We start from the raw sequence: 11376 nt of genomic DNA, 5'->3' as shown, positions 1-11376 counted from the left end.
GAGCCTGCTGTGGGTTTTCCCTTGGGTGAATGACTCAAGTGGCAATAAGACCCAGCAGCTGTGCTGGAGACTGCCACAGCAGTTTCCACTAGACTAACCCTGGAGGACTGCCAGCAGGATAGAGGGTCTGGCATGCTGCTCACCGGGATCTCACACCCCTGCATGGTGGCTTCAGCCCCGTGCCTTGAGATGAGTTGACTTCCAGCCTTCCTCTGAAGCAGCTGAGCAGCTCCCACAAAAATAGGAGCAGTTTCTGTAGGAGGGACTGTGGAAAATCACTGGACTCAGATTTAAAACTAGCTAGCACCTAAACTGTCTCCATCCCTCACTGGAAGAGGGTTGGATATGCTCTGAGCACAGTCACAGAGGAGGTCTTGCAAATTATGTGATGGTGTCCTCTCCTGTGATACTCAGCAGTGTCCAGAGAGATGCAGCCTGGGCCTGGGCAGCTGTGCACCTAGCAGTGCCTGCTTACATGCAACCTCTAGACAAACAGATCCAAGTTCCTATTCACCCTCCGGCCAGCACTGTAGTACTGGTCAGGGACCAGAGATCTGGGCAAAGGTGACATAAGGGCACACATTTCCATGATGTTCAACAGAAAAGAAAGCCATGGCATGAAAGTGGGGACAAGCAGTGAGAATTTCAGCAGAACCTTTGAAATACCTTTCTGAGCCCAAACTTTCTTTAATTAAAAAAAAAATTCTTTAAAGACATCTGAAGTGTGGGATTTTGAAATAAGAAAGCAGTTATTTGAGCCTCCTGATGCTCATAGAGGCAGGAATCACCTGTTTGACATGCTAGCAGTGGGTGAAGGTACATTTCCTTTTATATTGGTTACACCTCTGTAGGCACCGTGGCTGGTGCCTGCAGCAGAGAAGGCTGTGTTTGAATGTGCGCTAGGCTGGCTGCAGGAGGCAGAGATGAAGGCCTGGAGAGAGGGGGTTACAACATTAGGTGATGTCTGGCTGCTCTGAAGAGGGACAAGCAGTTAGCAATTTTCTGGAAAACCCAAAATCATTTAAAGGACATAAATGAGAGTGGATTGGGCTTTTCTTTTTCTTGCAGAAGGAAAGTGTGATGAGATCTGTGACTGCACCTATGAAGAGGTGAACAGGAGTAAGTGAAGTTTTCCCTGACATTGTGAAAGTCTTGTCCCAGGGTCAGATGCATCTGGTGGGAGTTTATACTGCGAGTAACTGTGCCTTTCTGTGGGAGGTTCCTCCCCTAAGACATGCCTGAGGGATTAGTCACATCTGTGTGCCTCAGAAAGAAATGTGTACTATGGCTTTTGGAAAGAAAAGAGCAGAAATCTACCCAAGCAGAGCTGTGGTGCAAGCAGAGGGAGCTGCCCAGCCTGGCTGAGCAGGCTGAGGCTGCCCATGGCTGGCTCTGCCCACCCACAGAGTGTGTGCAAGTCAGACACAGCTCTGAAAAAATGAATTGTCTGTGCTGTTCAATAGAAAACAAAACTGGGGCTTGAAGATTGGGTGAGGTTGGGAAGTTTGCAGAGAGCACAAAGCTGGGCGGGAGTGTTGATCAGCTGGAGAGCAGGAAGGCTCTACAGAGGGATGTGGACAGGCTGGATCAAAGGGCTGAGGCCAATGGTGTGAGATTCAGAGAGAGCAAGAGCTTGGTCCTGCACTTGGATCACAACAACCCCAGGCAGTGCTACAGGCTGGAAGCAGAGTGGCTGGGAATCTGCCCAGTGGAAAAGGACCTGAAGGTGCTGGTGACAGCTGGACATGAGCCAGAACATGCCCAGGTGGCCAAGAAGGCCAATGGCATCCTGGCCTGGATCAGCAATGGTGTGGCCAGCAGGACCAGGGCAGTGGTTGTCCCCCTAGACTTGGCACAGCGGGTCCACACCTCAATTCTTGTGCTCAGTTCTGGGCCCCTCACTACCACGAGGACATTGAGGGGCTGGAGCGTGTCCAAAGAAAGGCAGCAGAGCTGAGGAAGGGTCTGGAGCACAAGGCTTGTGGAGACCTGCTGAGGGAGCTTGGGTGTTTAGCCTGGAGAGAAGGAGGCTCAAGGAAGACCTTATCACTCTCTACAGCTGATTGAAATGAGGGTGTAGCCAGGTGGGGGTCGGCCTCTTCTCCCAGGTAAGAAGTGACAGGACAAGAGGAAACAGTTTCAAATTGCACATTGGGAATTTCAGATTGGATATCAGGAAAAATTTCTTCACTGAAAGGGTGGCCAGGCATTGGAACAGGCTGCCCAGGGAAGTGGTGGAACCACTATCCCTGGAAGTATTCAAAAAACGGGTAGATGTGGCATTTGGGGACATGGTTTAGCAGTAAGCACAGTACTGCTGCGCTAACAGCTGGACACTGGTCTTAGAGGTCTCTTCGTTAAGATTTCTATAATTCTATACATTTAAGTGGAAAGTTTGTGCTACTTTCCAAAATCCAAACTTTGTTTCTGTTTTCCTTAAAGACAGCTGACCTGGCGCTATTTAGTCTTGCATAGCCCAATTGTGCTAAGCAGAGAACCAAGCGCATCAATAAAAGGTTCTGTAGTTTCTAAAAGGAGCACTAATTCCAGAATGGAAAATTATTACTATTGCATCCCTTTCGAGACCAGTGGATAAATTTGCTCATGTTTGAGTACTTGAATTAACAATGTGTAAGTACCACATCTCTTTCTAATTTCTGGAAAGTATGTTGGTAAATCAAAGACATCCAGAGCTCTGTCTGTCCTGAATGTTTTTCTGGGTGTACTGCAGCTGTTGGGTGGGAATAAATGTGTGCTTTCTAAGTAGAAAGAAAGATATTATCTATTAGCATAAAATAATGTAAAATTGTTTCAAATTAAAACCCAGACTTGGTGTTTAGAGCTCAGTAAAAAATGAAATAGACCAAAAATCACTGCCACCAGTAGAACTGGCTTTTTGCTCTGGAAGCCAAAACTGTGCCCAAGATACACAAAAGCCTCAGGGATCTTTCCCCAGGGTAAGTGGTGTTAAACTGTCCATCTGCCCTCTCTGCCCCACTGAGAAGCCACCCAGTTGCTTGGCTGTGGGCTGACTTTGGAACATGGAAGTAATTTTGTTGAGGCCAGCTTGACTAATCAGCCCAGGGAGTTGGGTGTGTCTGTACGGTTTTGCAGAAACACCATGAGGTTTTATTGTCCTCTGAATGCAGAATTGTGGATGAGGATTTGGCAGATGAGGTCCATTCATGCTCAGAAATGTCAGCCCTTTGGCAGAACAATATGGTAAGGATCCACCTTGGGTCAGTATTTTGAGTGCATTATTTAATTAGAGAAGTAAGTTATTGCATAGGGTAAGGCAGCATGGCAAACAGATAAAAACTTGGTTTTTATTTAATTCAGGCAAATGAGATTTTTTGTTAAGATGTTAATTTAATCATAGCATTGCATGATCCTCAATCACTGCCTTTCATAAGGTCTAGGAGGAAAAGTCAGAAACAGAAATAATAATAACTTGGGAAGGGCCAGGCTGTTAAAACTGCATGGTTGTGAACTGGGATGGGAGGTGGAAATCAGGTGCCACCAAGCTTGGGGCAGGGTCAGGTTTATGTGTATGGTCTAAGCAAGATGAAGAGCCTGCCAAAGAATTAAACAGGAGGACAAACATTGTTTTGTGTTTCTTCTCTGCTTCCATCCAGCCCCACGGCTGCAAAGGAGATATCCTGTGTGATAGACACTGTCTACTCTCTCTCCTTGCTTCCCTTTGTTACAGGGGGGACTCTGTGCTTTGGATCTTGATTTCCAGCTGCAACTGCCATGGAATTCACACTCTTCTTCCCACTGACTCTGCTGGTGGAAAAGGCAAGCGCTGCTTGGGAAAACAATAAATATCACCCTGCTTCCAAAAATCTCTGCAAAACAAGCATTGAGAAAATTATTTAAGATAGATCGAAATGATTGGGTTTGACTCGTATGTTTGGTTCTGCCACATATTTATTTTACAAAACTAATTTGAAATGTATTTCTGAAGGAAAACAAAACTGGCTTTGTTCTGAAAATGCTTAAACAGCCTCTCTTAGAGGCTTGCTGGACTCTACAAAGGTTTTGCCCTGAAGTGAAATCTCAGCAAAATCCATCATTCAGAAGACTGTTTTGCATTTGACTCAGGTTTTCTGGTGTGAAATCTTTCCAGCTTTCTTTGACCAGCCCTATTGAGAGCTGTCAGTGGTGATATCTGATGCCAGCAGTGGCCTTGTGAGGCTGTGAAGGGAGCTCTAAGAAATGCTTATCAACGCATTACCACTTGCTTCAGGAAAAGATTTATTACTTTACCTTCAACACAGTAATGGGGACATCTTGCTGTGTCAACATGATGTGTTTTATTCATTTAACATCATTTGTTAAAGAAAAGTAATTCTGAATGCTGCAAGTTGACTAATTCTTATGTCTTTTCACACGTAAGCAGGCTTGCAGTGGACGTACAATTTTTTTTTCTTCCTATTGCTTTCCAAGCTGCAGTCACAAGTGGTACCCAAGCAATATTTCTACAGGTTTCCATGGCTGGGTTGGGGTCTGGAGCAGTGAGTCTCATTTCCCAGTGGGCCTCAAGGCAGGAGTTAACATTAGAATATTGCCCATGTTCCAGCATGTGTTACAGCTGTGTGCTGTATGTGGTGCTTTTTAAAAGAAAAGACTATGCTTATGTGTTTCTTGAAAACTGTGAATTGTTTCTCAGTTTGCAATCATAATTATTCTTCCCTGTCCCTCTGCTTTTAATTTGTGAATATGCAGATGAAGATTATTGGTTTTGCAGTATCTTGAAACAAATCTCATCATTTCGTGACAGTGCAACACACCTCTCCTGTGGGGCAAAAACTGCAGGACATCTGGCCCTGCCATGACAGAGTGACCCAGGAGAGCTCTGATTTTTCCCTGATAACAAGACTTGCTGTAATGTCTTTTATCTATTTTAATGTATTTATCTATTTTCATCAATATGTATGTTTTCTCAATCTCTTCCTTTTTTTAATAATAAAGTTTTGAATGAAAAAATTAATTTCTCAGAAGACACCCAGAGAATACTTGAGGTGGATGGTAAGACTGATAAAGGCAGAGTGCTAGGGAGATTTAGAAAATAAACGCCTTGTAAGCATGCTGATCAGTGGAAGGAGATTTGGGATCACTGCTTCTAACTCTAATTTCAGCCCCTGTGTGTTCCCCTTCCAACAGACTCACGTTCTGCCATTACTGAGAAATGGTTTTGCCATCACCATTTGTTTTCCTGCAGGTTTCTTCTGTTCCTGGAGCCTGCTTGGCTTCACACCTCTCAGTGTGTGTACACCATGTAGAGCCAAGCTTGGCACTGTGTGTGCAACTCCAGACAAACCACATGTGAAAGGATGGAGGAAAAGCATTTTCTCTCTGAAAAATTGCTGCTGACATGCATCCAGCCACTCTGGGTTTTGATACAGGTTTCCACATGATGCAGTGTATGTCCATTAAACAGCCTGTGGTGTGCTATCACAGACTGTAAATTGCTGATTAATCACACAGCCAGCCTGGATGTCCATCTCAGCCCGAGCTCAGCTTCTCCATGTGACTGATGGCAATGGATGTGTGCATGCTGACAGCACCAAGTGTCACATCCTTGGGAATTCAGAGCAGGAGCCACCACAATGAATGTGGAGCAACTTGCTCTGACCTAGATAAACTGTCTGAGGGCTTGTATGTATGTGTGCACATTTGAGCAAACACGATAAGAGAAAATAAGGATTCAAATGAGCAATGTCCTGCCCTGTATAACAATAAACCAAACAAATCAAAATCCCTTCTTCTCCTCACACATTAATCTCTTTTCTCCTCTTGTTCATTCTCACAAATCTGTCCTTGGTATTGCAGTGGCTTGTTTACGGCATAGCAAAGTTTGCCCCTGTGTAGCATTTCAAGCAAAGCAATTTAATGGCCCATTGGCTAAATGCTGACTAACCTACTTTGAATGCAGTGGGAGGTAAGGACTGAGCATAAGCTCAGCAACGATTTTGGCATAACATCCCATGACACATCCTTGCAGTTTTGTGGGAGCTATTTACCCACGTGGGGCTTTTCCATGCTCTGCATGAAAACTGTTTTAACATTTTGTTGCAATGAAACAGCATTACTGAGGGCCTGTCAGAACCCAGGAAATTCCTCTGGCTGCCCTGGAGGACTCGAGCCCCTGCCCAGGGGGCTCAGAGACTTTGGCATAGAGCCCAAGACCCCTGTGCCTTTGATTTAGCCCTTGGAAAAAACAATTACCAACCTTATATGAAGAATTACAAGCCACGAAAGTTTAAGTAGAATGATAGTGAATTTATCATGGGGTGAAAATAGGTTTTTTGGGGTTTTTAGAATGCGGGTTCAGGGGGCAAGATGGAGGAATCTGGGCGTTTTTCAAGCCTTTCTCCTTCTTCTTCTTGGTCTCCATCTTCTGCTGTGATGCTGGCACTTTTAGATTGGTTTAGCGTAGAAGCTCACTATATAACATAGGTGATAGGTATTGGAAAGTAATTGTAAATATTGTACAGGTAGTTTTTAATATAAAAAGATAACACCACCCCAGGGGCAGGCAGAGTGCCTGGACTGTCTGGCTGAGCAAACCTCAGCAGGTCAAGAGAAAGAATTTTATAGATAAGAAACAACAAACAACCTTGAGACCGAGAAATGAAGAGTTCTGACTCCTTCGACAGCTGGGCTGGGAAAAGAGACTTTCTAACGTATGTCAGGGTCACTCTGACCAGCTAAAGCCCCGAGAAGGCCCTTACTCAGTTTTCACTTGCCAGGCTTTGTGCTTGGCCCTGCACAAAGTGTGGCCTCTTTGAGATGCCATTCATCAACACATTCTTCTCTACTGACCTCTATTTGTGTATGACTGGGAATTGTATGGGATGTTACACATTCATTCCCTGATTTGCTGTAGATAGGAATCACAGGCAAGCACACACGAACACTTATAGTGTAGGTATGGTCTTGCATAGCTCAGTTTGGGCTGGAAATATCCAAAAGTACACAGGCCTGTAGCCAGCTGCATTTCAATGGCAGTGTGATTAAGTTACTGAACTACCACACCCCTGGCAGCATGGGAGCCTCAGCTCTGACCTAACAGCAGGCAGCACCAGGCAGTGATGCTGTCACAGGGCTCCTGGTAGGCATCTGTGGATCTCTGTGCTGCTTTGCCTCTGCTTTGATAGATCAGAGTTGATGTGCAAAGACGGAGTCCTGCTGTCCCTGCCTTTGGATGGCACAGCTCATCTCTGGAGTCTGCCTGGATAACACAGGCGTAAGCCTGCTAAGGGCTGAGCAAGTGGCACATAGCAGGTGTACAGGGAAGGAAAACCTGCAGGAAGCCAGCTTGGCCTTTCCTAATCATCCTGCTGCTGGAGCCAGGGGTGGGTGAGCCCATAGGACTTAGATTCATGGACTGCACTCAGTGTTAAGACCTGTACTTTTCTCATGTCCCTTCTGCTTTAGTCTCCATCTCTATTTTAAATCACTAGGGCCTACAGGTGACAGGATGAGGTTTCTTCATTCCCAAGGGCTGCCTTTGGGATTTTTCTATTTTTTTCTATGCAACTTTCATTCTGAGGAGGAAATACATAGGCAAATTTTTTTAATTCCTTTAGCCAGGATAACTATAGGCCAGTTTATAAGACAATCCAAAATCTAAAATGTTAAGATGTTTTATTATGCCTGCCATGCCTTTTTAACGATAACAAAATATGGGAATTTTATGCTAAAGTTCTGGTTTGTTCTATTCAATTTTGTCTCCTTCACCACTTTTAAAAGTCAGCTGAAAGCTCTCAAGCTCTCTGAATTAAAACTCACTGAAATCAATATCAGTTTGGGGGAATTGATCAAGGTCCGTGGAATAAATAAACACATCTCTCTTTTTGGAATATTTTTCAAGGAGCTGCGCTGTGGTTTAATCACAGGGAGGCACAAAGCATAAATATATGCATGCAACACAAACATTATCTGTACCAGAGCAGTAGACACTCTGATAATCAGATGTTCAGCTGTAACAACAAAGTTAAAAATTCCACTCAAATTTAGCAACTCACCTGCCACTTCAGTGACTTCACCTGCAGAGTTTACCAGTACTACTAATTTACATGAATAAAGAGCCAACCTGATAAATAAGAACTTTATTACAAATGATACAAGTATATTTGGTATTCCAGAGAAATTATCTTATTTGGGCTCCATCATCTGCAGCACACACCCTCTCAGGAAAGTCAAACCTATTACAAAATGGGAGCAGTAAATAATAAAATATTTCACTGAGGGGCAAGGTACCTCACAAGAATGTATCATTTAGACTTCAGTAGTAGCCAGTCTACATAGTGGTAGTCTGCCAAAACACACTACATCAAACCTGTGTGAAAGAGGTTATACAATAGATAAATTTTAGGACTTTACCCTTTCTTTTTTTTTGCTTATTTTGTCCATATCTTTTTTGTGATTCTAAGCTTTTCTTGGCTTAAAATAATTTAAAATTTCATGTAAAAATATAGTTTTCTTCATTCCACTAAAGCTTTCAGAAAAAAAAAAACGGCAAAGGAAAATACAAGTTACAACAAGTCCCATGTATTTTACATAAATTTTAGTCATCTAAGACTCCAAATTGGACAGAGAGTGAATTTTAGGCAACCTGATGGGTGCTGTGAGTTTATAAATTTTACTTTAAAGACTGAGTTAACTCACAAGTCTGTTATGTTGGGAAGATAAAGGCGGTTAAGGAATACTTAAACATGTAATTAAGGTTAATAATGATCCACAAAGGCAATCTTTTGGATTAGGTCTATTTTGAGTGTTTTCCCCTAATATGACCTTAAACATTTTTAGTGGGGCATTTGAGTTTTTTGTATACAGCACACATTTTCTGAATAACAAACAAACGTTTGTACTTATAAGACACTTTTCTCTGATATGTCAAAGGACCCTCTCTGTATTTCAGGATACAGCTTGAGAAAGGCCGTGCCTCAAAAATAAAACCACACTGAATACTGATGTAAATTCTCCCCTATCAGCAATGTCACTATAGCAAAACAGCTGTAAAGACTTGGGTAAAATTGCAAACTCTAAGAAACACATTATATGTGAATGCAACAATACGCAGCAGCAAAAATCCTTTTTGAAAAGAATTGCAAAAGCTTGCTTTAGAGGAATCAAGTTATCTTTCTCATTCCTTCCAAAAGGACAGTCAAACCTTTGTGCAGTATTCAGTCAGTAAAATATTAAGGCCATTACACCCTTGAACAAGTGAGATTCAGCTGGCCAGTAATGTCTGTCCTGTGTTGCTGGTTTTGTGCTGTGTTGCTGCATGAAGGGAGCTGCCATCCTAAACCTCCTCACCTCCCTGTCACTGAGATCAAAGTGAAACTAGCACAGAGGATTTCCACATGTATCTGGTAAAAGGTAAATTAGAAAGCAAAGTCATTAAACTGGGGCAAAGGGAGGGAAGGTAAAGTTGTATCACTGATCTATTCTTGTTTTCCTTCTTCCCCCTCTCAGCGTAAAGCACAAGCACTGTAAAGATTTAAATAAGCCACTTAATCATAAGGGATTCATCACTTGTCACACCATTAGCTGGTATGAAATAGTTAACAGTGCAGAAATCTAGAAAAAAAATCCAGCCCAGATTCATCTGTTCCCAGTGCAGACTTTTTATGAAGGCTCATTAGAGGAAAATTAGAGGGAAAATTCAGTACCTTCTATAGAGGTAACTCAATACACGGCAATCCATCAGGACCAGAAAAGCTGCTTTTTGTAGATTCAGGACTAGTTCTTCTGACAGAATCCTACTTCAAATGTCTTTACAAAATTTTCCACTGATTAAGCTAAGCTTTCTCCTAAGGCATCTTACTGATTCTGCAATATAAATCCATTCCCATTTCACCAATAATGTAAGAAAGCAGTAGTCTGTTGGTAACAGTTAACCCTTGATGAAACCACTCCACTGGTACCAACACAGAAACATTTCTCCATACCTCAGACATGGTTTTGAAGTTTGGTCTGATTTTCAATCCCTTAGCACTAGGAAAAGGAAAGATCAAAATATTTCTATTGTTGCCAACTGTACACCATTGCCTAATGGATCAGCAGAAGTGAAAACCAGGCAGCTCAAAGCAGCCAATAACAGTGATCTGCATTTTGATAACCCAGTTATCAAATGGGTTATATGCAGTCAATACAGTCAAAGCAGAAAACTGGCCACTACTGCAGGAAACTGCACATACTGAGCAGCATTAGAGCCCCTGCCCCTGGCTGTGAGAAGATTTATGGAAGGCTGATGCTAAAAACACCAACTAGAAGAAAAAAACTTGCCTTGGATAGGATTAGCTGGCCCTTGAAAGCACCAGTCCTCTCATCTGTACTCCCTCTTTAGTAGCTCTAGTAGCACAAATTTGTCTTTTCTCCATTAGGTTGTGTTGCAGATGAAATACTGCTGTAGCCACAATAAGCCCTTACTAAAAAAACAAACCAAAACACTTTTGCATTTAGTGACGCTGATCTTTAAGCATCTGGTGCCACATGCTTACATATGGGATCTGTGCTTCCATGCATCAGCAGAGTTAACACCCTTCAGACTATGCTTCCAAGAAAAGTTCTTCCCACAGCATTTCAGGTGCCTAACATTCCCTAATGTAATTTGATGTTTAACATAAAGCATCCTCCCCTGCACTAAATATGCAAAAAAATCTTCTCTGATAGACTAGAGATTTACTTGAGAGGAATTCTTAGTTTTTAAAACCTTTACTAAGGTTTAACCAGAACAACTTGAATGGGCTGAAAATATCATTATTTCAGTTTTGTCTATAACAAAAAGCAGAGCCTAGCCTAAGTATTTAACCAGGTTTTAGCATCTTACTCTGAACTGTGGATTACAATTTCTAAGTTATAGGGTTCTGTTAGGCTGGAAATAAATCCCCACAGATCAATGTCTACACAGCAGGTATTTGCTTCTTGCAGCACTGGTGATGAGGGAGATTTCTCCACCTTACTCACCCACTTTTGTCAAGTGCCGTGGTGTACTTATAGAGTAAGTACTCCTTAGTATTACTATGTCACTGCATCATCATCACATGTGTGATCTCACGGTTATTAGTTCTTTTGCACTGCGCCTGTGGCCCCCCATTTCAGGGGTCATCAGGGGTCTTTGATGAAGGCTTCCAAGGTCTTCTTCGCATCTGAACTTTTCAACCTCGTCTTCGGAGCATGTGCAGTTATGGTGTTCCTTAGTCTGGCTGGTCTTAACTGGCCTAAATTCTTTGTTTTGTGGCTAATTGCCTTTACATTTGCCAATTTCTTGTTAGTACTATACTTATCTATTTCAAAAGCTGTCCACCTGGTGAATTTTTCCTTCTTTTTTTGTCTATTCAGCATTAAGCAACTAGTTAACCA

Source organism: Camarhynchus parvulus, chromosome 1, assembly GCF_901933205.1.
Source record: "Camarhynchus parvulus chromosome 1, STF_HiC, whole genome shotgun sequence".
Taxonomy (NCBI): Eukaryota; Metazoa; Chordata; class Aves; order Passeriformes; family Thraupidae; genus Camarhynchus; species Camarhynchus parvulus.
This window is presented reverse-complemented; position numbering follows the sequence as displayed.